A 27,086-nucleotide genomic window follows, 5' to 3' on the forward strand; every position below is an offset into this window, starting at 1 on the left:
AAATAAACATTAAAAAAATTATAGAAAATTTTTTAATGATAAAGCGTGCTTAAATACACACATTCGTTTTAGGAAGGCAAGAAAATCCTGTTAACCTTTTATTGTTTTAAAATTTAATATATAGCTATTATCTCAATATTTGAATTGAACTCTTCTAAAGTATTATCACAGAGTAAAATATATGAAAACACATCTCTTATAAGTAAAGAAATTTTAAAAATAGGCTGTACCCACAGTACTTGTCACTTTTTTTTTTTTGTCATAATTACCCCTTTCAAGAGATCAAAAGGGTAATTTTCTTCCATTAGGTCACACTGAGTGCCACTTTCTGAGGAATGTTAAATGCTATGAGTTCCGCAGTATCTGCGTGTCTTTGGAGAACTGCTGTATCTTTCTCTGAAATTTGTGCCGTATTTTACGATTGTGTATCATGAACAAATGAGTGTGTAAACGTGGTTTTCCATCGACTGCCATTTTATAGTGTGAGGTTGACCGCCATTCACTGCCAAAATATTTGATTTGGATTTCTTTCAACTTAATACAAATCTAATGAAAATACGTTTTTCAGGTCTTTGACTCAAACGGAGTTCTGAGACTGAGGTTGGTAAAGTTGAATTCCAGCACATACTTGTAAAGAGAGGTTGAGTTCAAAGTGTCATTTAGTATCAAAATTGGACTAGGCCATTGGGGGGAATAGAATTAAGTACTCTGAAGATGTTCTGTCTCTGAGGAAGAGATTCTGTTTAAATCTGAAAATATGTAAAAGTTCCTACATGTACCTCTATCTGTAAGTATTTTAATGTCACAAATAGTGAAGATTATTGTCAAGCCACTGTCAACAAGTATGAAGCTAGGAGGTCAAGCAGTTGTTCAGGAAAACACCTTAAAAATCGGTTGCGTTCATACTGACAGGAGACCACAGAGGCCACTCTGAGTTGGCTCCCTGCTCTTTGACTTTATTTCTGTAACTGGATAGTGGCACCAGGCGGTCTCACCTCTGTTAAATATACCAAGGTGTCTGTAATTGCAGAAGGCCTTCTCTGCGGTGTCATCAGAATGACCTGCAGGTGATCTGATGGTGAAGTCCAATCCTTCTATTTCATTATCTACTCTTTCATTCTTAAACACAGAATTACAAATCTGTGCAGTAATGAGTTTCAGGAGCCTATTAAAGACTGCACCTGTGTTCAGAGTCAGCCCCTGAAGCTGTGAGCTTTCTCTTAGAATATCCAAATCCATGCACGGAGTATGAAAACCTACGGAAAGGTGGTCCGAGCTCCTAGCTGGATATATGGATGGTGTGATTATGAATGAACATGAGGCCTTAGATTGCATCTTAGAAGTTCAGTAGTTCTAGAAATGTCTAAAAATCTGCCTCCTCCCAATTTCAAGCAGACATCCTCAATTCCCTTGAAATGAAAAGTGTGCATATTCTAGTTCTGTTAAAAATTCTAACTAGTAACATATAGGCATCTTCCTAAAATAGACTTAAGGGCGCCTGGGTGGCTCAGTCGGTTGAGGGTCCAACTTTGGCTCAGGTCATGATCTCGTGGTTCATGAATTCGAGCCCTGCGTCAGGCTCTGTGCTGACAGCTCAGAGCCTGGAATCTGCTTCAGATTCTATGTCTCCCTTTCTCTCTGCCCCTCTCCTGCTCATGCTCTCTCTCTCTTCCAAAAATAAATGAACATTTAAAAAAAAGTTTTAAGTAGACTTACTTTTTCACTTTTAAACATACCAAACAATTCCCTTCCAGAACATAAAGGCCAAGAAGATAGTGGCATGAATCTGTTCCGTTCACTGCTGTATTTCTAGGACCGAGAATGTTGTAAGACAGTATCCAACAAATATATGTTGAATGGAAACAAATTAATTTTAGCTGTTCTCCCTCTGATTGGTAATAGTAGACGGAAGGCATTTGTGTGATGTTCATCACCTCTGGCTGCCATAACTAAATGCAACATCCTGGGAGGCTTATTAACAGGGATTTATTTCTTGTCCTTTGGGACCTGGAGGTGTGAGATCAGGGTGCACGGTCAAGTTGGGGGTCTTCCAGGCCCCGTGACCCTCCTCATGGCCACACGTGGCAGCAGGGATGGGATGGGGGGGGAGGGTGCCTGGGAGCCTTATTCTAAAGAGCAGTGAGGGGCTCCTGGGTGGCTCAGTCAGTTAAGCATCTGACTTTGGCTCAGGTCATGATCTCACAGTCCGTGAGTTTGAGCCTGCGTTGGGTTCTGTGCTGACAGCTCAGAGCCTGGAGCCTTCTTTGGATTCTGTGTCTCCCTCTCTCTGACCACCCCCCCCCCCACCCTTCATGCTCTGTCTCCCTCTGTCTCAAAAGTAAATGTTAAAAAAATGTTTCTAAAAAGCAGTGATGTCATTCATGAGGGTCCCACCTTATGACAACCTGACTTGCAAAGGCCATCGTCCATGACTATCACCTAGGCTTCAGAATTTACCATAGGAATCTGAGGGGACACGCACATTCAGGCCACAGCATTATTGTTTAATAAATATTTTCAAAATTGTGATTAGTTTTAAATAGTATTAAAAATCTGCACTAGATGCATCGAACAATCTAAACTTTTTTTTTTTATCATGATTCAGCTTACCCATTGATATACATGCTACCTAATGGTCATCATTTATAACGTATGGACCCTTCTCCTCCAGCTCCTGGATAACTAGTTCTTTTGCGTTTTAATTATGTAAGCCACCAGCCCTGTTAAATTTGCTCTGTATGAGCTTTATTGTTATTGATTAAACCTTTTGGCAGGAGTCAAGTTTTACCTGAGGAAAGAATTTTTAAGGATATCTAGATAGATAGATAGATAGATCTATATATGGCTCCAACCACAGAACTTTCTAGGTCCCTCTCTATTTCGTGCTCTCACGTTGTCCTGATGGGTTCATGTTTTCTCCTCTGACCACTCTTCTCTTCATCCTCTTCTCTGTAGAAGCTTCTATTGCCCACAGTCTCCAACATCACAGGCCATGAACGGCCTGTTCCAACACAGCCTGCCATGTGCTTCAGGATCGCGTAGCTCCTCCTATGTGTTTATCATGTTCTCCTGTGACTGTCACCTTGCACTGTTCGGGGCCCACGAGGGATGAGGGGGTGTTTGGGGGCGGCTACAAGGTGAGCCTCCTCAGCTCCACGTAGAGCAAATCCAGGCTGTCAGCTATCCTCTGGCTGGACCACAGCAGGTGTGACTTTGGGGAAAACCCGGGGAACCATTTCTTCTTGGTCGGTTTACATTGTCATGTGCGATGCATGATCTTGAAAGCTGAAGGCACAAGCCCAAAGGGAGGCCATGGTGTGGGGGATAAATCCCATATTAGTGGCGTCTTTGTGAGATTTGATAGCCGCTGAAAGGTACTCCAGCGCTAACATTGTGCCAAACAGCTGGAAGGTATTTTGGGGGCAGAACTGTTAACTATGCTTTGGACCAAGTATGGTTTAACAAATGGTGACGGGGTTAGTAGTTGTTGCTTTATTATTTGTTGATCCTGTCCTACCCTGGGTGTTAATCAGTCCATGTAGGCAACATCGTCTGCTTTCAATATTCCAGTGGCACTGCACCAAATTTTCCAGCTGAGCAAACTAATGTAGAGATGCTGCTGAATTCTGTAGGGTCGACTCCCAAGAAGTAAAGTCCATACTACAGCCGCATCTCTAAGTTCAAGTCCTATGCGTTTAACTGCCTGGAATTGCCACACCGTGGGTTAAATCTTGGTGTTCTTACCCCTCATTTCTTTAATATTCTCTGTCTTCACCTGCAGTTTCTTCACTAGTGAAGTAATTAAAGCTGCTTATAAAGCCTCAATATTGGCCCTGTTTAGGGTTTTGCCTCCTATTCGGTGGAGGTGTTACGTGTGTCCACAGGAATTCCCGAGCCCTGGGCCAGCAGGCTGTCGGGGGGGGGGGGGGGGGCTTGGGCACAGGGGCAGAAACTGCAGAGTTGGTGACGGCCCTGGACAAAGCCTGCCGGCTTGAAGGAGGGGGTGAGGCTGGGAGGGCATAGGCGGTCAGGGCTGCTGCCTCCCAGGCTGCGGTCAGGGCGGGCTTCGTGCCCAAGCAGCACAAGCTGGCCGCACCTCCCCACCCTGGGGCTGTTGGTACAGGCCGTTCCCGCTGCCCAGCGTCCCTTCCATCGTGGACCCTGTCACGTCAGTTCTGACTGGTCGTGGTGACACTGCAGGCTTCTGCTTCTCTGAAAACCAACCCTCAGCAAATCTGCTCTGCTTCTGGGTTGGATTTACAGAATTGCTTGCTGCTCGTTTGGTTCCCTGGCCGCCTAGACTCCGGACTGAAGGCCAGCCGGAATCATACCTGTCCTGGTTTCCGGCTCCGGGCGTGGCGGAAGAGGCCTTGCTCTTGTCTGCTTTTCACACAAGTGAGAACTCAGTCTTGTGGCTTCATTCCAAAAGCAGACCTGGGCCAATTCCCCCGGCAGTTCTAGGAAGCCGGTAGAATATGGAAACAAGCTAAACTGTACTGTTTCTGCGGGAGTCACGACTTGATGGTCATCATTTTTGTGACACGTCGTTTTCCCCACAAGTCCCTCTAAAACGAACATTATTGGTGGAAATCTCCATTAAGGAGTGAAAAAACACAGCTCTAATAGCCATGATAATTGTAACAACATATCGGTCATCATGTATTCCATATTCTCTATGCACTAAACTGGGCTAAGCCCTTTGAACATATTTTCTAACTTAATCTGCACAATAATCCTAACAGGAAAAGTTTGTAGCTTAATTTTAACCACCGATCTAGAGATTTGAGTTATGATCCTCTTCAGTTCCTGGCCCACTATCATGATTGGCTGGGCACACAGATCTTCCCTTGCTGATAGGCATGAATTTCTAATATTTTCTTCCTTTATTGCTAATCAGCACACCCACCGTCTTCCTCACAGGCAAATTAACACTTTGCCAATAAGTCTATGGAGAAGCATACATTTTCCTAACTTTGCTAAACGCACAGCTGTGTTTTTACTTTATGTAACTGCTGTTGTTCTAGATGTTTCTCTCACTTTTCACTGCATTATTTTTTTAAATATGAAATTTATTGTCCAGTTGGTTTCCATACAACACCCAGTGCTCATCCCAAAAGGTGCCCTCCTCAATACCCATCACCCACCCTCCCCTCCCTCCCACCCCCCATCAACCCTCAGTTTGTTCTCAGTTGTTTTTTTTTTTAATTTTTTTTTTTTTACGTTTATTTATTTTTGGGACAGAGAGAGACCGGGCATGAGTGGGGGAGGGGCAGAGAGAGAGGGAGACACAGAATCGGAAGCAGGCTCCAGGCTCTGAGCCATCAGCCCAGAGCCTGACGCGGGGCTCAAACTCATGGACCGCGAGATCATGACCTGAGTTGAAGTCGGATGCTCAACCGACTGAGCCACCCAGGCGCCCCTGTTCTCAGTTTTTTAAGAGTCTCTTATGCTTTGGCTCTCTTCCACTCTCTTTTTTTTTTTCCTTCCCCTCCCCCATGGGTTTCTGTTAAGTTTCTAAGGATCCACATAAGAGTGAAACCATATAGTATCTGACTTTCTCTGTATGGCTTATTTCATTTAGCATCACACTCTTCAGTTCCATCCACGTTGCTACAGAAGGCCATATTTCACACTGCTTTTGAAAGTTCAGTCTGTGGTGCTGAATGTGTTCTATTCTGTTGGGCCCGGTCACTAAACATGACAGGAAAACCTCAGATTGCAAGCAACTTGCTCTCGAGTGTTCTGCAAGACGAACAAAGTTTTTTAGTAAACCGTAACTTGATGAGTAAGGTCTTGTGATGCGAAGAGTACGTGATGCTGAATGTCACATGATCACAACTGAGCCAATAGTGGGGTGTGTGTGTGTGTGTGTATGTGTTCTGTCTCTTAGATTGGGGGTGATCATCTCCCATGCTTGGATGCTTGGCCTCAGGCTGCAGTGTTTGGCAGAAATGTGATTTTTCAGAACGTTGGACAGTGCCCACAACTGGCACTGGTGTATTTTCTGTCCCTTCAAAGCACCTGTGGACAGTCCTTTGCTTTTCCAGACAAGAGTGAGCTTAGGAAGGCTTTGCTTCATTCTAGGTCAGGCTGCCTGCAGACCTAGACCCTTTGCTGCCTTATTACCAGTTCCATTAAATACAGTCTATGACCAGAGTTAATTACTACTGCCCTGTAGTCAACATCCACGTGAGGGTATACAGTGGCCCCCATGCAGAAAGATTCCATTGAGCCAATAGATAGCAGCGATTCTGTTACTGATCGTGAAAGTTGTCCTACACGATAACCCTCCTGTCTCCCTCACACCAGCCATGAAGGTTTTCAAAAGTGCAGGGTGATTTGTTTATTTTTCTTTATATTTTGTATTTATTTTGTATTCAAGTACCCTAATAATTTTTATGTGAATATTTTTCGGGTTGTGGAATGAATCGTCTGAGTGTCCATTATTTTTTCTGGGGAAACTCACTTTGATATACACATGCTTTGGATTACAAACATGTTCCAGAACAAATTATGCTTGCAAACCAAGGTTTTGTATCATCAACTACATTTTACCAAACTGTTCCCCTCACGACTGGCATCTGGGTTATTTCCCCTGCCGTCAAAACTGCACAGTGGTGAACATACTGGGAATCGCCATTTGTAGGCCAAACATAGTTTAATATTTACAAGTTCGTGCTATTAAGATATAACCTCCATACCTGAGCAAGATGTACTCTGGATCGTACATACAGACTTTTAAAAATGACACTTAGAGCAGTTTTGGGTACCCAGCATAACTGAGAGGTATGGAGAGTTCCTATACACCCCTGCCCCCCACAGCCCCCCTCCCTCCACTGTCCACATCCCCCACCAGTGTGGCACATTATTTACAGCTGGTGAACCTACGTTGACCCACCATTATCACCGGAGTCCACAGTTTACGTTAGGACTTCCCTCTGTTGCACGTTCTGTGGGCTTAGACATGTTCACAAGGATGCGTATCCATCGTTATGGTATCTTACAGGATAGTCTGACTGCCATGAGAGCCTCTGTGCTCTGCCTGTCTATCCCTCCGTCCTCGACCCCCTGATCTTTTTACTGGGTCCCTACTTTTGCTTTTGCCAGAGTGTCCTATAGATTCCAACTATAGATAGGAACAGTAGGTTAATGGTTCAAGATTGGCTTCTTTTACTTAGTGGTGACTCTTCATGGCTTCACAGCTCATTCCTTCTTAGCACTCATCTTCCATTGTCTGGTTGTGCCACAGTTTATTTACCTGCTCCCCTAACGAGGGAATCCTAGTTGCTGTCAGGTTTTAGTAATTAAGAAGGAGATGGCTGTTGGGGCGCCTGGGTGGCTCAGTCGGTTGTGTCCGACTCTTGATTTTGGCTCAGGTCATGATCGCATGGAACATGAGTTTGCTCTGTGCTGACGGTGCAAAGCCTGCTTGGGATTTTCTTTCTCTCTCTGACCCACCTTGGCTCGCACACACTCGTCTGTCAACCCCCGCTCTTGTCTCTTGTATACGATTAACCCATTGTAAAATTTCTCAGAATATATCCAGACTCAGGCCAATTTTTACCATTTTCACTGCCACCAAATGCTATACCTCTCTTGACTAGATTATTGCAGTGGGCTTGTGAATCATCTCCCTGATTGTCTCTACCCAGCACAATAACCAGAGTCCTTCTTTATGCAAGTCGGTGCTCATGTTACCTGTCTTTAAACACCCATCCACAGTCCTCCTGCCTGTGGGATCTTCTACAGGTGGGGGCCCCTTCTTGTGCTGAACTCTTCTCGGCCGTGCTTCTGCAGGGCCCCTTCTACCACTGAGCACAGCTGGATTCTCCTACTTGGGAACCCCACACTGGAAGTCCCACCAACGCCTTCCAGTCTTCAGATTTTTCTCAGGTATCACTTTCTCATCAAGGGTGACCCCACTCTTCCCAGTTAAAACCACATCCTCCTCCTACCACTACCATTCCCTAGTCTACTTCCTGGCTTTTCTTCCATAACACTTCTCGGCTTCTGACACACTAAATATTTTACATGACTTATGTTACCTACATTCCACTGCTGGAATCATAAGCTACAAAAAGGCAGGTTGTTTTTTTTTGTTTTTTATTTTTTTTTTTTTTGTCTTTTGCCCACTGATATATCCCAATATATGGAACAGTGCTTGGCTTATACTAGGTGTATGGTAAATATCTGTGAAATAAAAGGACTTTGTATTTAAAGTTTCTACGTTCTGGGGCACCTGGGTGACTCGGTCGGTTAAGCATCTTACTTGGGCTCGGGTCATCATCTCACAGTTCACGAGTTTGAGTCCTGCGTTGGGCTCTGTGCTGACAGCTCAGAGCCTGGAGCCTACTTTCAATTCTGTGTCTCCCTCTCTCTCTGCCCCTCCCCCACGCCTGCTTTATCTCCCTCTCTTTCAAAAATACTAAAAAGCTGAAAGTTTCTACATTCTGAAGGGATACTCTTGATGAGTATTAGCAGAGAAATACACATTTCATTAAAAGCTATAATGTGTTGCATGTTAATCCTCAAAGTCACTATATTTTAGTAATCTTTGAGGTATTGTGGAAAATAATATAGAGGAATATATAAAAAATATAGAGGAAGCTGCCATTTAAACTAGAGGGAAATAGTTAAGTGTTAGAAGTTAGAAAAAGCAAGGGCTCAAAATGATACATAAACAGTGATGACATAAGAGATTCTCATGGTGGAAGAATCCTTATTCAGACAAGATTCTGCTTTGGCTTGGATCCAATACTACACATTACATTTAATCCTATGCTATTTATAATTTATAACTTGTGTGAAATCCTACACACAGATAAGTATGTATTGGAATCTGTGTTTCTGTACATATACATAATTGAGATATTAATAGGATGCAATCAATTCATCCACAAAATTTGCTCATTACTCCCAAATGTCATTTTTGTATCCTTAGGATTTGTATCTTATGTGCTGGGGACCAAAATAATGCCACAATATAAAGTTTCATATTTGGGTGTTTTGTCACATATGCTAAGCTATGTTCAAGTCCTGAAAGTAACACCTTTCTGGTTGATTAAGTACAACTTTCTAAAGGCCAGCAGCAAGCTGATTAGCTGGCAAAACAGTGTAGCTTGTAATGTATTCCATAGAACTCTGGAGAAATGTGTTATTTGCTTATATCTGTCCTACTACTTATGTGATACATGGTTCACTTAAAGACCTAGGTATATTAACATGCTCCCTGAATAAGGACATGGAATCTATGTCTGTGTTTTTAAATCTATGCAAGTCTGGGTTTTCTAGATGTCATTGATATAAAATCATCTTCCAGAGCTAAAATACACAAAAAAAACCAAGCGTGGTCTTTTTAATCTTAGTATTCTAATGGATTAATCTTGACACATTCCTAATAAGGACCTAATTATAACATTTGGTGGGTGTTTATCAGAAGTCGGATACAAAAAATGCCCAGTTACCTCCTTTGAGATGTATTAAATTGGCTCATACTCCCCATATATCTAAGAAATTCATACTGTTTGAGACCCATTCCTCCCTACTTATATTCTGATCACTGCCTTTTAGGTAGAAGTTTAATTAGGAAAACAAATACCAATGATACCATGTTCTCAGTCATCAGATCACAAGAAGTAAATTCCCATATTGTTAGGTAGACTCTCAAAATACCAGAAGACACCACTGCTTTTTACTCGTCCTGGGGAGACCATCATGGAATTAACAGAATCTGTGGTGGTCACTCCGTTGATGTAGAATGTTCTTGATCTTCATCAACGTGGGCTACTACACTGGTGGGTTCGCAAGTTTGTCTTCTGCTCTGGCCTTAAAGGCATGTTCTCCAGGCCCTGCCCTCCTGGACACTCCAATACACCAATAAAGAAATTTGGGAATATTTTTACTGATCTGATTTTAAAAACTACACGTTGGCTGCATCTATACCTGAGCAATTGCTGTTGATAGCATGTGTAACTTGCATTGCGACCTTTAACTCTTGAGGGTAGGCGTTTGTCCGTCCAAACCGGTGTTACTGGACATGGCTCCTAGAAAGTTCGAGTATTCCACAGGAAGGTGAGCTGCCTGTTTCATCTGGTGTTTAATCTGGGATGATTCCCAAGCAGTTATCCTTGGCTCTGAAACTTGTTCAGCGGAGTTATCCATAACCTAGAAATCTTAAAAATTTCCTGGAAATTAGAGTTTCCTTCCCCGAGGGCTCATGCAAAGGCGCTCCATGAGGCATCAATAAAAAGGCAGTGGGCTTATTTTGCAAACGAAGAATCTTTTCCTGAGAAAGAGGATCTGTATGAAACACCATGTATCACCCAAGTGTGAAGTGATAAATAGAATATGTACCCAGCCAGAGACCTTTGCAATTAGAGAAAACATTCGTTGCTTCATCTTTTTGCAAGGTCGGATTCAATTAGCATGTTCAGTGGACAGTGGAGTCCTGGCTTTTCTTTACAACCTGTAATAGACTCAATTATTTTTCAGGGTTGCTTCTGTTCTGTAAATATGCCAGTATCACTTGGTTTAAAACTACACATTTTAATGAGAACTGTAGCTCCTAATTCGTCTCATTTCTGGAACTCTCTTCCAGTGTCAAATTTCATACCAGGGATGGTGAACAGCCAAGCAGTAAATGCCTACCCTGTACGGTGTGTATCAAATGTATACTTTGTATACTAACAAACTCCAACCTCCCCCCTGGTCTTCCTGTTCCCTATATTGGGGTTTTCGTTTTAACACAGTAGTGTGATCAGATGGGTCTGTGTAAAGTGACAGATATTTGCCACAGCAGAGGTCTATCCAATGTCAGCGTGACAAAGAGTGCACTAAAAAGGCAGTGAGCACTGTATATGGGCAATTCCCCATCTGTTCTCGGCCGGTAACCGTCGACTGGAGAGAGTTGTCCGGGCACGGGCCTCTGGATTACAAACACGGTGATGTACTGTGGACAGGATCAGGAGACCATATATTCCGCCACTTCCTTTATCATTTTCTCCCGTATGTGAATTGTGTAGCAGAAATTGACAGAAAAAAAAACCGCTCCTAAGTGACTAAGTAAATATATAATTTATAGGCTGCTCTGATGGTCTTACCGTTATTAAGCTACCCACCTTGTACCCAGAAGATAGCAAACGTGGGTATTATCTCTTTGTTTCTGTGCCTTCCTCCTTTTGCTATACAGGAGTCCACATTTTAAAAGCTGGTAGTGTTCCAGGAGTTAATTTGTGAATCAATTGTTTGGAACTTGGAATACATTTTCTCATGGAAACAATATTAAAAATGGTTAGGTTCCCAGGACAACCTATAACATGCCTACTTAATCTATAATAAACATTAATCTAGAACCTAACCAAGCTGTATACAATAGGCTTGATTTATTACTTGCAACGGGAATATATTTTTACCAGAGGGGGAGGCAGAACTCAGTCTGACTTCCACCCCATCTGAAATGCACACACATGAGCATATCCCACCTTGTCAGCACCTGAATCTTGAGTGTGCAGAAATCAGCCCTCCCGATACATCTGGGTTGGGGCCCTGGACTGGTCAAGACTTCATCTGAGAGAGGGGAAGGGGGATTTAGGAAACGCTCAGTATGGGAGCTTAGTGACAGGGTCATTTATGCAAAATCACCAAACACAAAAATACAACCTAAATCATCTATATGGCACTGAATAAATGGACTGTGCAGAAACTGTTAAAGTGTGAGACCCTTTGACCTCAGCTAGACATGCTCTACAGCTGAATCATGACCAGGAGAGCAGCTGGGCGTTGATTCTGGAGAGCTTCATACTTAGGGAAGTCTGAGTTACATTGTAGAACAACCACACAGACTTCAATGGCTTAAAGTAATGAAGTTTTGGTTCTCACTCCCGTTGCCTAGCTATCCCATTTTGGTGGCAGGGTTTGGGGGCGAGGTTCTGGAAGAATGTCCTCACTCAGAATCCCAGGGTAACAGCACGGCCAATGTGGTGGTGGTTCACATGCCTCGTGCCAGGTAGACACCTCGGGAGGACTCCTCTCCGGCAGTTAAGGTCTCAGGCTGGAGGTGGCCTGTGTCCTAGCTCATCAGCCAGAGCCAATCGCTTATCTTTCCCAAACACAAGATGACCAGACATGCAATCTTCCTGTGTGTCCAGAAGCATAGTGAGAGGTACGTCTAGGAAGGGAGCCAGAAATATTTGTGAAAGTTTTAAGATGGCCACACATAGATTAACAAACTGTAGGGGTGCCTGGGTTGACTCAGTCAAGCGTCTGACTTTGGCTCAGGTCACCATCTCACAGCTTGGGAGTTCGAGCCCCGTGTTGGGCTCTGTGCTGACAGCTTGGAGCCTGGAGCCTGCTTCAGATTCTGTGTCGTCGTCTCTCTCTGCCCTTCCCCCACTCATGCTTGGTCTCTCAGAAACATTAAAATTTTTTTAAAAAAGCCGTTAAGCCTAAGCAGTTTTGAGTACTTTGGAAGTGTCTACCACTAATTTTGAAGATGTCAGATAAGTGCTAGGAGAATATTACCAAGGAGTGAAGTCTGAAATGCTTGAATAATTATTGAGGTTTGATTCTGAATGTGCTCTTATAGGTCATTTCTACCTATATTATAGAACTATATATACTGAACTAAACAGTGGATTTTTCTGATAAGAAGAAAAATCCACTTGAACTAAAGGAACTTGATGTCTTCTATTGCTGCCGATATGATGGAGAATCAACTTTGTGATTTTTGCTTTTGTCCTTGAATAGCACAAGAAACTCCTTCTCTTACACAAGACCTTCCTTGATCCATTTCCTCCCACAAAATCAAGCCTGCACTGTGACCTGAGTAACCTGAGATTTACGGTCGGTGGGTTCAGGAGCTACTGTCTCTCTGATTCTCACACCTTCTAGTGCTTGAAGGAAAACTTATCATGCAGAGAGGGCTTATGGCTTATTATTCACCTAATTTAATTTCTGATCTTTAAAAAAAACCTGTTCGTTGTAAAAGAAAATATTTGAATTTGCTGGGTGGAAAATGCTCACAATTTTTAAATTTTCAAACATCTTGGTACACATAATTTTTATTCCCCTTAGTGCAAATTTTGATAATCAAGTAGGACTATTTTTTTAGTATTGTAATAAAAATACTTGAAATCTGATATAAGATCACTTAAAATCTTCCTTGCATTTGCTGACAAAGTCTTGGGGATTTTAACAGTAGGTAAAGACAAAAATCCTTTCATGTAACAATGTTGGTTTTACCTTTTTTCACACATCTTGGAACAAAATATTTCTGAAAAATACTTTGCCATATACCTTAAAATTCAAAATTTTTTGACAGCACCCTAACTTTTTTGACAAGATGAGTAATAATCGTGACATGAGAATAACTGGCTCCTTAAATCATTTGGATGTGATAGTTGCGTTTTTTCTGTGTGTGTGCGCATGTGAATGTCATACTTACCTGATAGTGTTGTTTCTTTTATGAATCTATTCTTTTAGTAACTGAGCAAATATTTACGGAGGATCTACTGTGTACCACCATACAACAGGTATGCAGAGACTCCTGAGTTGAGCAAGGATAATTTTAGTGTGATGAGACAGACAGTAAACAATTAAATGACGTGAGCATGTAACATGCCACATGGTGGGGAGTGCAATGAAGGGAAATAAAATTGGAAAGGAGAATGGTCCTGTTATGGTTAAGTCTCTATCTTTGAATTGGCAAATTATACTTAAAAAATTATGAATTTGTTTTAAACAATATAAGGATTCTAAGTAAATGGGCGAAGAGGGAAGGAGGAGAAAAGAGATGATTTTCAAGAAAGGGACCTTACACTTAATGATAAAACTGGTGTCTCACTGACCTAAAACTTTTTTTTTTTTTTTTTTTGGATTGCCTTTGTCACGTGTAACCCATCAGAAAGCACCAGACTGCTGCTTTGTTGACCTAACTCAGCATTTGTGGGTCCGTCCTCTAGAGAAATGATAAACCTGGACACGTTAAATCATTCCCCCTTCTATTTATTTTCTTGCCTCTTGGGTTCATCCAGTAGGCTAAAGGGTTTCCATGCTGAGCTCCAGTCATTCATTTTTCAAGTGTTACAAGACAAAAGTGAAATCCTTTAAAACATGATAAACGATTTAGGTTTAAATCATGGAATAGGTTTAAAACATGAAATTTGTGACCTCCAAGATAATGAAAAGGAGATCATTTGGGTTAGAGTATGAGTCAGAAGACTACAGTCACTTGAGAGAGATCATGGGTTTGGTTACAAACAACCACAAGGAAGCAAACCTGGCAATAAAACCAGTGAAATGAATTTTCTAGTTTCCCAGGGCATGTAAATCATGTTTACACCCATAGTCTATTAAATGAGCAACAGCATCCCTAAAAAACATACATTGTTTAATATACATAGTTTAAAAATATACATAGGTTATTGCTGAAAACTGGTAACTATCTGAGCTTTCAATGAGTCATGGTCTTTCTGCTGGTGGAGGGTCCTCCCTCGATATCGATGGCTGCTGACAGGGTGGTGGGCACTGAAGGCTGGGGTGGGGTGGCAAGTTCTTAGACAACAGTGAAGTTGGCAGCACCCGTTGACTCTTCTTTCGTGAACGATTTCTCTGTAGCGGGTGACGGTTTGATAGCATCCAACCCCCAGTAGAACTTCTCTCGGAACTGGAGTCTGTCCTCTCCAACCTGCCACTGCTTTCTCGACTGAGTTCACGTGATGTTCTGTGTTGTCATCTCAACAGTCTTCACAGCACCTTCACCGGGACTAGATTCCATCTCAAGAAGCCACTTCTTGGTTCGTCCGTAGGACATAACTTGTCCATTGGAGTTGTGTCAGGTGATGCAGACGTTCAGTCCCACCTTCAGGCTCCACTTCTGAGTCCAGTTCTCTTGCTGGTTCCCCACATCTGCAATTATTGACACTGAAGTCTTGAGCCTTCAGTTTGTTAAATTTAAAAAAAAAAAGTAATATCTGAAGTACAAGCAAAGCCCAGCAAAGTGAGGTATGCCCACATTTTTATTCTGTTCTTGGATGTAGACTTCTTGCGTCATATGCCGACAAATAAAAATAATGCTCCTTTTATCACTGGGAATGCTAGAAAGGAAATAAAATCAGTCCTTTTCATCAGTCCTTGTGGAAAATTGGTTACTTCATTAGCAGCTCTTCTCCCCTCAGTCACTGGGTCCTGCTCAAATTTGAAAGGCAGTGTAAGGGAGAGCCAATCAAAAAGTAAAACAAAAAACCACAAATGAATGAAATGGAAAGAATAGTCTATTTCCTTAAAGAACTTGTTATGAAAAAGGATCTAGATCTCAAAAGTGGCAAAAGAACCGAAAGCACAGCCACCTCAAGGTACCATGAATGACCAATATCCATCGGCTGCATAGTTATATTTGAGAAGAAAGATTCCATGTTAAGAGGTGAATTATTTCTTAACATGTCCAGCTAAACCCAAATGTAATAAATTCAGATTTCTTAACGAAAATGATGGGAATGATAACCGTTCTCAACGTGGAACAACTTTGGAAATGTAGGGATGAGTTTTTTTGTTCACTGAACTTTAATAAACTGTCCTCAAGCTTAAGTATTAATATTCTGAATGATAGGTAGATGTGTCAGATGAATCTTGGATCGTTTATATAAAAGTATTTTAACTGTTAAGCCTAGTTCTCCCACAGTCATTGTTGAGTAGTGTGTGTTGTTGGGGGGAGGGGGGGTTCAAAGTAGAAGATACTCTCAGGCAGCCTGAACTTCATCCTCCAATACCGGTGCATTTGGTTGCAATGATACCCACACCTTGTGCTGTACTGCCAGAGCCAGGATGCCTCTGTGTGCAGTCAGTTACTTATACAAAACCAATTTTTTTTTTTTCTCGCGAGGAGATTGACTCACTCACAGTCTGATACTGCATGAAGCAGGGGTCAGGGGCTTGTGGCCAGAAGTGGTCCTACGAGGCTTTTCATAGCCTGTGGGGAGGCTAGTGCCTGCTTCAACTTCCCAGCCTTACACAAATGAATCCCTGATGAGCCTCATCCTGGGTGTGGAGTTGCCCATCTAGAAACTGCAAATCAAAGCATATGCCCTTGTGATTGTGAGTGTCGGCTAACTTGTGAAACAAAAGTGTCTCCTCTGCCTGTGTCCTTGTAATCTTTCTGGCTTGGCTCTTCTCCCCTGCCCCTTCTGTCCCTGATTAGATCTCAACTTTAGCATCTCTAAAGGATGACAGCCTATCTGGTGCTACCTTCATGGAAATCTTGAAGACCCCACACTGTCTTAGATCAAACCATTAAAACTTCACACTTGATGGTAATCCATCCGTATGTATTTTGGCTGGTGTATTGACAAACCGACATGAAATTTTGTTTATGTAGGTAATGTTTCCAACAGCCAAAGGCCGTCTCTCTATCTCCTTACAATAACCTAGGCCAACCTCTTCTCATTCCTCCACATGGTTAATCGGGCATTGGGGGAGTTTTCTCTAAGGGGAGCGGTAGGGGGGACCTCTGTGCTGCATTTAATTCCAACACTGCATCTCATGGTGCACCTGGGAAAGAAAGCTTTCCAGAAAGCAATAAATCAATTGTATGAGTACCAGCGACATTGATACATTAAGTCCTTAGTTTTTTTTCTTAAATTCCTGAATCCTGAGGATACTAAAATTTATTTTTTTTATATAAAATTGCATCGCCAAGCTTGCCTATATAGCATTCACGAGATTAGTTTTAACAGGCAGGCATACGCATGTCCAATAGAATTCAAGTCAAATTCAGGCATTTCTCGAACTTTGCGATTACATTCTGTATGCTGCAGTGCTTAGAGTTTTTGTGATACAACAGGATAATGAACCTAAGTTTGAAATAGAAAACTCAAGAGCAGATCGTTTCCTTCGCATCATGTGCTGGTACAGATTCACTCCTGCTTGCACTTGGCAGGGTTAACTAAAACAAGGAAGCTGGATTTCACTGGCTAATGGTGAACGGAAGATTTCCAAGCTTGCTTACCTATTTGTTTCCCCTATACTGAATTCTACAAGCTAGAGAAAAGCTCAGACTTGGTTTAAAATGTAAGAATATTCGACTCTGGCGAGTTTAAGAAAATTAAGTTTGGCCATGGTAATTTACCATATTCATCACTGAGGCACCATTAATGTGAGCTGTTTAAAATTTTGATGTGAAACTTTATAAGTACCTTTCAGTAAACAAGAAAAGAATGGTCTGATTTTCATACATAATTTAATCTATAAATGAGAAACAAAAAATACTAGAAAACCTAACAATCAGCAGTTCAGATTCAACTATTAGTAAACAGTGCATTTAATGGAATTAGGGCAGATATAACGAGTCCTTAAACAGATGTAGAATATTTTAAGTCAGAACCTGTAATAATCTGCACATTAAAAACATACACCTACAATTTAAATGGAAAGTCATTTTTAGTCTTAAGTTTGTTTACTAATTTTGAGAGAGAGAGGCATGAGCAGGGGGAAGGGAAGAAATAGAGAATCCCATGCAGGCTCCATGCTGTTAGCACGGGGCTTGAACTCACGAACTGTGAGATCATGACCTGAGCCAAAACCAAGAGTTGGATGATAAACCAACTGAGCTGCCCAGGCGCCCCATCATTTGTAGTCTCTAAAACAAAGGCATGGCCAAATAGGTATTTTTTTTTAACTTGTCCATCTATTAGTATTGATAAAGATCTTTAGATGCAATTTCTTAGTTGCTTCTTGTTACGTTGTACAGTTGAAGAAACTGCAACTTGAGTAATCTGTTCTGGGACTTGGGACTGACCACGTATGGCTAAGCTAAAACCTGAGGTCACGTGTTCTGTCTCCCAGCTTTCCAGAGCATCAAACATTCTGGTATTGATAAACGAGGACATCTATGGAGACACTCACTTTTTGACTTTTTAAAGATAGACTGTAAGACAATCTGAACATAACACCATTACCACTGTCCTTACCGTGACTTCAATCCTTCCACACGATTTGTTTTCCTTCTCATAAAGTGATGTCTTTATTTTCTACCAGAAAACGTAGTTGAAGAGATAGAGGGTGAGACATCTAATTCTGGCCCATCAGTTTTTCCTAAATTATGTAAAATTAGGGAGTGGAGCTGGCATTAGAAGTTTCTGACCCTGGTTGTTTATGGATACCTGGGTAGAGTGTGCTTTAGAGGCACCTGTGTGATATGGCGTGAGGGTTACTCAAGAGAAAGTCTGTCACTTAGAAATGCAGGATAATTCTCTATGAAGGAAGTCACATCTGGGATGTGACAAAAGGAACAAGGACCAAAGAACAGGAAGACAAAAGGAACAAAAATGAAGGAAAAGTGAAGGAATTAGAAGGATCAATGGGACCCCCCTAAGTTCCTCCCACTAAAAAAAAAATGAAACTGTTTAATAAAAAAAGATGGTCTATAATTGTTGGCATTGGCTAACTTATGCAGGCTGTTCATTCTTCATACATTCTTACGTGGTTGCAGAGTTCAATTAAAAACAAATTTTGCTCAGGCTTCAATTCTACCAGTTGTAGAGATTCTAATTCAAAACTTAACCTGGTTTTGAGTGCAGTGCCCTGGCCACCAACACAACCTGGGCCCTTCTTTGAGGTAGAAAGTATTGGGATCCTCTCCAGAACTATTAAATTAGAAACCCTGAGGTTGAGGATTTAATGCTTAAAAAAAATCCTTGGCGAGCCCCTGGGTGGCTCAGTCCGTTAAGTCTCCAACTCTTGATTTCGGCTCAGGTCATGATCTTGTGGTTCGTGAATTTGAGCCCCACATCAGTCTCTGAGCTGAGCGTGAGGCCCCTGCTTGGGATTCTCTCTCTCCCTCTGTCTCTGCCCCTTCTTGTTTGTGTGCATGTGCCCTCAAAATAAGTAAACTTAAATACTTTGAAAAAAAATTCTGTGGTTCTGATTTATGCATAAATTTGAGAACCACACCTAAGGTCCTATAGTATTCACTTCAATACTGTGGACTACTGTAATACACAGGTAGCAGTAATCTAGATTAATACACAGGTAGCAGGACTGCGATTACTCTAACATGCAGGTCACTTACTATAGGTTATTCTTTGTTTTTAATTTTTTAATGTTTTTTTCTGAGAGATAGAGCATGGGTGGGGGGAAGGGCAGAAAGAGAGAGAGACAGAATCTGAAGCAGACTCCAGGCTCTGAGCTGTCAGCACAGAGCCTGACTGGGGGCTCTAACCCACAGACCACGATATCATGACCTGAGCCAAAGTCAGATGCTCAACACACTTGAGCCACCCAGGCGCCCCACTGTACGTTATTCTAAGATGCAGGTAGCACTAAGAACCTCTGGACAAAGGGATCTCTGAACTCCAGGCTCCTAAAATTTCATTTAAATAAAGGCTGAAATTCAGTAAAAGCTAGAGTGCACCCTACTTCTTGGATTTGTTTTGCTCTGTTCTACAGATTTCTCAAATAGGAATATTATTTTATCGAAGACTAAATTAGCTACTACATATAAAACATAGAATAGTGTCTGACATATAAGAAGTAAATATTCATTTTTAGTTTACTTCATTTACTGCTGTTTACTTATATTTTTGGCAAATATCCTCTGAAAATTTTACTATGAAAAAGGCTCTAAAAATCACTTGTTAAAAAATTTTATTTATACTTTCTAACAGGATTTATTTTATACTAATCAAAAATTCTGTTTACCTGTAATAAAAGAGATTCTTTCCATGAATATTAACTCCTGTGTAAGTCAAGTAACATTATGTCCTGATCCAATTATTTGGGCAGACATATGTCAGCATTTATTTCCTTTGTAACTGATGAAGAGGGTCCAGACCATTGGAATAAGACTGTTTCCTGCTAAATAGAAATGAGTAGAGTATCAGTAAACTTTCGTGTCTCTGTGAGCACTTCTATAATTATGTAAATGGATTCACTTTCTGTCGGTACTGAGTCACAGACTATAGGTAAAATATTTTGAAATAGATAATAATCTTCAAATTTATTTAAATTATTTGACTCTAATACAGGGTGACATGAACTCATAGCTGAGCCAAAAACTAAATTTTGATCATTGAAATTTAGATTGTTTTTGCAGATAAATAGGATTTTGTCATAATTTCCTATTTTCAATGGTCTTCTAGTCTTTAACCAGATAGAAGATGTTAAATTCTGTGGATGTAAATTTTTTTCACCTGTAATAGCATTTGGCTGAACCATTCTGAAATCTCAAATGCTCAATTTTAAGAAAGAAGACACCTGGCTTTTTGTTATAAATACATCAATAACTAATTTTATGACCTTGGATAAGTCATAAGCTTCAATTCTCACACAGATAAAAGGGAGAGTGAATCAGATCTCTGAAATCTTAATAGCTCTGTGTCTATGTGTATCCACCCAGGCTCCACCTAGGAACTAGACTTTGAGAGAAAGTTACAGAACCTTACAAGTAATTTTGAAAGGGGGATGGTCTGTGGGAGGCAGGTTTCTCACTGCTGGAGTAGCTGTTGCCGATAAGCAAAGAGAAGACTAGAATGATCTGTGCGTGAACCCACGTTTTACTTAATGGAGATACTGTTGGATGCATGTAGAAAGGTGCACAGATGTATGCACACACATCAGTTAGCTCACACACAGTTCTGTGCTCCGTCAGTGGAGAGAGCTTAGAAGCCACCGGACATGGTGCCCAGACCTTAGTTAATACCATTCTGTGTTCAAAGCAATTAAGATTTCTTTGGAAAATGGCTGGGTCCTAGGACTGGGGCAATAGCTATATAACAGCCTGGGACATCTGAGTTTGCCACAAAGTAAGGAAGCTCTCAAATCCCACCATCGTGGGGTTATGTCCAAGGCACTCAGGAGCTTTTTGAAAGAGCTTCTGATGGCCAAATATGTAATAATTTAAGCAACGCAATTAGACTGATATTATACCCAAAGTGTACAGTAAATATCCTTAAGCTTATGCTGATACAAAGAAATGACCGAATAAATAGAGAGAAGACAAACCTCTCCTGTAAAAGAATTATAGTTTATATAAACACTCCAGTCTCCGGGGGTGGGGGGTGGGGAAAGAACTCTCTGCTCCTTACCTGGCTGGCTCTGTCAGTTGAGCATCCGACTGCAGCTCAGGTAATGATCTCGCGGTCAGTTGGTTCAAGCCCTGCGTCGGGTTCTGTGCTGACAGCTCAGAGCCTGGAGCCTGCTTCAGATGCTGTGTCCCCCCCCCCTCTCTGCTCCTCCCTTGCTCATGCTCTGACTTTAACTCTCAAAAATAAACACCAAAAATAAATAAATAAATAAATAAAAACCAAGTTTGAGAAACTGTCACATCGAAAAGCCTATGGACACATGACCAGTAAATATGTGCTATCCTGGATGGCGGGCTGAAGCAGTAAAATGCAGAAGGACCCTGGGTATCAGCTAGAAAATCTGAATATGAATTTCAAATCAAAATAGTATTCAATATTGATTGATTAGTTGTGCAAATGAACCGTAATATATTTTCAAAATAGAAACTGAGGTAGGTGGAAACTAATGTATCCCCAGTTTTTCTGAAAATCTAAAAACATTCCAAAAGTTTTATTAAAATTTAGTATTTTAAATTTGACTAAGGATTTATAATGTAGTCAGTATTTTGCAGGATGATACCAAAATTTTTTCTGGATGTTTATTTTTTTTAAATGTCTGTTTATTTTTGAGAGTGAGAATGCAAGGCGCGGGGGGAGCAGAGAGAGAGGGAGACACAGAATCTGAAGCAGGCTCCAGGCTCTGGGATGTCGGCACAGAGCCAGACATGGGGCTCGAACTTCTGAAGACTGAGATTGTGGCCTGAGCCAAAATCAGATGCTTAACCACCTGAGCCACTGGAAAAAACCAACTGGTGTTTTTTTTTTTTTTTTTTTTTTTTTTTTTCAAAGACCTTATTTTGGGGTTTTTATGCTTTTCAGACTTCAAAGATAAGACATCGGCACTGTCTCAGATACTGGCTTCGTAATATACATGGGGGTGGCTGAGCGTTATAGTTGAGTGTTTCAGAGGTTTCTGTAGGTATCCTGATAGTATGTTCCTCTAAAGAACGTGAGAAAAATAAGACAAGTTCCAGAGTGCCAAAACTGTCACTCTAGGATTGTAGAGACACTGGGGGATGTGGAGTAAGAGGAGCCGTGTGTGGATGTGGAACACTTTCTGCAAGGACGGCCCATATTTCTATTTTGAACTTCTCTCACGACCGTGTTCCTTATTCCATTTGGCTTTTGTTAACCATGTTTTTTTTTTTTTTTTTTTTTTTTTTTTTTTTTTTTTTTTTTTTTTTTGCTTCAGAGAAGTGACGTCTTTGAAACTGCAAAGATTAGCGGCTAAACTGTACAGTGATAATGGAGAATTAAGCAAAAATACTGAATTCTTGGGATGAGCTATCTTTTGATATTAGAAAAAAAACCCAACTAATTTTGCTGGCTCGTTTAAAGTAACAGGGCACGGTTGGTTTGCCGAAATGTTTTCTACATGCCTGTGTCTTTCCTTCCCACCTGACAGCTCTTGACTTCACCTTTCTCTCCAGACAGCCTGCCGACTATCTTAGTCTCTCTCCACACCCCTCACTTTCTCTACACTCTCCCTCAGGGAAGCTGAAATGTCAGCTTTGACTCGGAAAAAGATGCATTCACCATCGGCTCATTTCTCCTTTATGCCATTCTTCACTATGTTGTTTGCCTGTGCATATGCAATTAATACAACTGAGAAAGGACTGTGGTCGTTATTTTTAGTTGCCTTCTCCCCTAATCCAGTTGAGACCTCTCCCAGAATCATTCGGAGAGGAAAGCTTACCTCCGATTCCCCTGCCTGCCCCCTACTCATTAAAACCACAACAAAACAAGACCGCTTGCAAACTTCCAGTGGCTCTGTTCCAAATGATGGGGGAGACATTGAAGTTTAACCCATTCCTCCAGACTAGGTGCTGCTCTGCCTAACAGATGAGACGTTTAGGGAATAGTTGCATATTACTGTAAAAATAAGTGTATCCTAGTTTATAATGGAGGAAACATCTATTTCTTTTTTAGTAGGAAGGATGGTTTCTGGGAGTGTGGGCTTTTGATAACCAATGTTAAGTTCCCCTTAACACCTAGTCAGTTTCTAATGGAGTCTCTGATTGTACATATAGAATAACATTCAGTATTTTAAATCCTTATCGTTACCCTAAGAGAATCGCAGAGCCTCCTTAATTTTGTTTGAAAATCCAATGAGACCCCTTCCTCCAGGGCGGTTAGAGGGTCCGGTCTTATCTGGGATCGCAATGGAGCCTAGAACAGATAAAGCTGTCGCTTAGCCTAGAGATAGGAATGTCCAGGGGGAAAGTCACAGAGGGTGGCCAATAGATAGGGGTCAAGGGGAGAGTAATATTGATGAAAATTAAGTTCAGAAATGAAGATCAGTTATTAGAAAAGTATCCCTTCATAGGAGTTATTAGACATCTGAATAGAATCCACTAGACAAATGTGGCTGACCAGGGACATTAAACTTAAGGGGTGGGGGGGGGGGTCACAATTCATAGGATTAGGCAAAAGAAGCTACTATTTGACATGTTGTGTCTATGAGCATCGAGAAAGTCCTCCTGCCCAAATTACAGAAGATAGAAACCAGTGTTAATAACAGCTTCCTAGTGCACAGGGCACTCTTCTGGAGGAAACGGACATGGTCTCTGACACACGAGCAGATCGTTCATTCTGCAATAAAATATTGGAGCCAACGCCTTGTAAATGATAGCCAGAAACAATGTGAGAAAGAGAACATACTTAGTTGCAGTTAGAAAAGAAATTTAATGATGCAAGCATAGACGATAGTAACTAAGCCAAAACTTGAAACTGAAACCTCTTTTTATCAAGGAAAACATTAATTGGTATTCTGTGAAGTTCTAGGTTCCAACAATTGCTTCCTCAGTAGGTGTGACAAGGTTATTAAGGCTGATGTGAAATTACTCCCAACTGTGGAAAAAAAAAAAAGTTTACAGATTTAAAATAAAACATTTGAAGGTTTTATGGTTTTTTTTTTTCCATTTGGAAATTTGGCAAATAAATTGCCAATTCTTCCTATAGATATTGTCCCATAATGAAAACACGTTCAAACAAGAGCTGTGTAGGAGATCTAGAAGTATATACGATGCCATGTACCATAAAGAATCCTTCAACTCTCCTGGAATGATGTAGGTTAAAATCAAAGTAGCCAGCTGTCTCCAGTATCACAGTTGACAGCTAGGGGATAGGTTGTTGCTGTATTCCTTATGTCAAGAAATCTCCCTCTTCTAACAGTGGAAGTTTTCCATTCAAACAAAGCATTTTGTGTAACTCAGTGAATAAAATGCGTAAAAGCTGATTACTTTGAAGCTGGTAAGGGTGAGGGGTATCTTTTTTACCACTTTGCCTCCTCATCAGCCTCTGCGGTGGCCCCAAGTAACTCTGGGGAATTCTAGGGTTTTCTGGAACATAATTTAAAAAACGCTGTTGTAAACTACATCTACATAACCTTCAGCTTCCAAATTGCTGCACTCTTGTATTAACAATTAGTTAATTGTTAATTGGAAGCCATAGGGAAATCACTGAACTTCTCCCCACCCCACTAATTTTACTGAGGAAAAATGGCACACGGTAAAAATGCAAATAGAGAAAAAAAAAAAGTTACGTAAAAATGAGGCTGCTTCCCATATTTCCCTGTTGTATTTCCCCCGGTATATTATGTTTCTTACAAATCTTTCCAAAATAGTTGATGCATATACATGCACACGTGTGTATCCACATGCCCCTTTTTTATACAATTGAAAGTAAAATGCATACAGACGTGCACTTTGCTTTCTGTGCCTAAGAATAACCATTAGAGTTCTCTCTATATTTGAGTATATACTTTTATTAAACATTGCATGAAATTTCAATATTTGAATGTCAGTATTTTATCAATCAGTAATAGACTATTAGATTAAGATATTTATACATTAGTTATTTAATGGCCATCTTTACAGAGATATTTGCAAATGTGTGCAAACACTTACGTATGATGGAGTCCCGGGGTGGAAATGCTGGGGAGTTCCTGCAGAATTGCCCTTCTGTGAGCCATGGAGACCAACATTGACCATGATCTGAAAGGGATCAGACTTCCCCTTCCTCCATCACATGCTATGTCATCACGTCTATTTATCTTTGTCAGAGATTTGAAAACACTGCATCATTTTTTATTTTAATTTGAATTCCTTAATAGCTTGTAGATAGAACATATTTTTATATATTTCAAAACCATTTCATTAACTTCTTTCTATAAATTGCCTGTTCATAGTGGTAACCAATTTTCTAATTAATTTCTAAGAACCTTTCTAATATTCAGGAAGCTGCCCCTTTTTTATATGGTTTGGAGAAACGTCTACATTCTTTGGCTTCTGATTTCGATGTAAATGCTAATTGTGAGTTCTTTCTAATGTCAGACATATATACACACACGCTGTCTGGTGGCCTAGATAAAATGCATCATTAAAACAGAATTTTCCTTTGTTTCTAGGAGAACAATACATATCTTTAGTCGTGTGTTTCTTCCGTTTCAGTAATGAGGGACATGTAGGCTTATTTTTTCCTTTTTTATTCATGGTTGTTGGGAATTTCACAGTCAAATTGAAGAGTCAAGTTTGTATTTGTCACCATTTTTAGTAAATTTTATCCTCCACTTTACAGTAGACTTTTCATTGTAGCTTCATATTTTACTGGACAACTTAAAAATATTGCCATTTTGTGGGTCTGTGTATAGATTCCAATTCATATGGGGTGTGTTGTGTGTATGTATCAGTCAGCCAGGGTTGGGGGGAGACAGGATCCGTTCTAAGAAGCCATGAAGTTATTAAACTAGACAGAAATGTTAAGAATTTTCCTTCTTGTAATTAGAAGCACATGTGTTCTGGATGTCTATCTCTAGTAAACTGCTACAAAAGAACAATATGTCCTCATTTACGATGTTGGGAGTTGATGGGCTGAACTAGGTGGTTGTCACCTGTGTCCCCTCATGCAGTCGCAGCTGAAGGTGGTGCCATCAAAAAACTCTGCTGACCTTCTGTCACTTGTATTGGGATGGCTGACTGAGCGGGGATGGTCCTCTGTGACCCCCCTCAGGGGACGAGCTTGACCTCCTCTACAGCCTGACCATCTCCACAAAGGTGGGTTTCTTACATGGTGGCGTAGAATCCCAAGAAATTCAAGGGCAGAAAACCTAGATCTTGATTCTCCAAGGGATGGCCATGAAAGGATTTGGGACCATCTTTAATCTCAGATACCATGCAGTAAGGGTGCATTACTTTTGGATAAGTTTCTTAGGAATATATACTGTGTGGGTATACATATACATAAATATAGATCCATGGACGTTCTGTGCTCTGCCATATGTAATTCTGTGCATGTGGTACCACTGCACTAATGGCATGTCCTACCCTTCATCCCCTCCTCACCACTGAACAAGCTGGCTGTCATAATCCCCTGTATATCTATCTAGATCTATTTGGAAATAGACACAGAACAATGTTTTAGGTGAGATTGCTTAAATATTACTGATATAATGGTAATTTTAATGCAGTGGTGTAAGAACTTTTTATCCGGGGAATTGCTGGGATGGTATAATTCTTTGAGGGAGGGGGCTCAGCAGGGAATGTATCCAAATGCTCACATAATCACGGAAATTTTGAGTATGGTAAAAATTTATGGATGATAGCGTTTTCTCAGGATAAATGGATTTTTGGGAAAGTCAGAACTGCAGTGCTACAGACGCCAGTGGTTGCACTCAGACGGATGTGACGTGCAGTCCTGGCTCTGGTCTCATTTGCCGGGAGCCTCTGAACGCCGTCAGCTTCCGTTTCTCCTCCTGTGCCAGAGTTGCCTATTGCAGCATAAAAAACTACCCCAAAGCTTGGAGGCTGCAAACAACAACGGTTTATTATGTCTGTGGACTGTGTGGGTTACCTGGGAGCTTTTTCTACCAATCTCCCTTAAATTTGCTTGGACACTGCTGGCTGGCCCAAGCCCTGGTTCGGCTAGGATGGCTGAATTGTCTGCAGTCTGCACGTGGTCTTGCGTTGCAAACTT

The 27,086-nt window shown here is 41.1% G+C and overlaps 1 pseudogene; it reads left to right on the forward strand.

Moving 5' to 3' along the window:
* Nucleotides 1–3,050: 3,050 nt before the first annotated feature.
* LOC125933544 (zinc transporter 6-like) overlaps nt 3,051–27,086 on the forward strand; it is a 29,338-nt pseudogene continuing 5,302 nt past the window's right edge.

Source organism: Panthera uncia, chromosome D2, assembly GCF_023721935.1.
Source record: "Panthera uncia isolate 11264 chromosome D2, Puncia_PCG_1.0, whole genome shotgun sequence".
Taxonomy (NCBI): domain Eukaryota; kingdom Metazoa; phylum Chordata; class Mammalia; order Carnivora; family Felidae; genus Panthera; species Panthera uncia.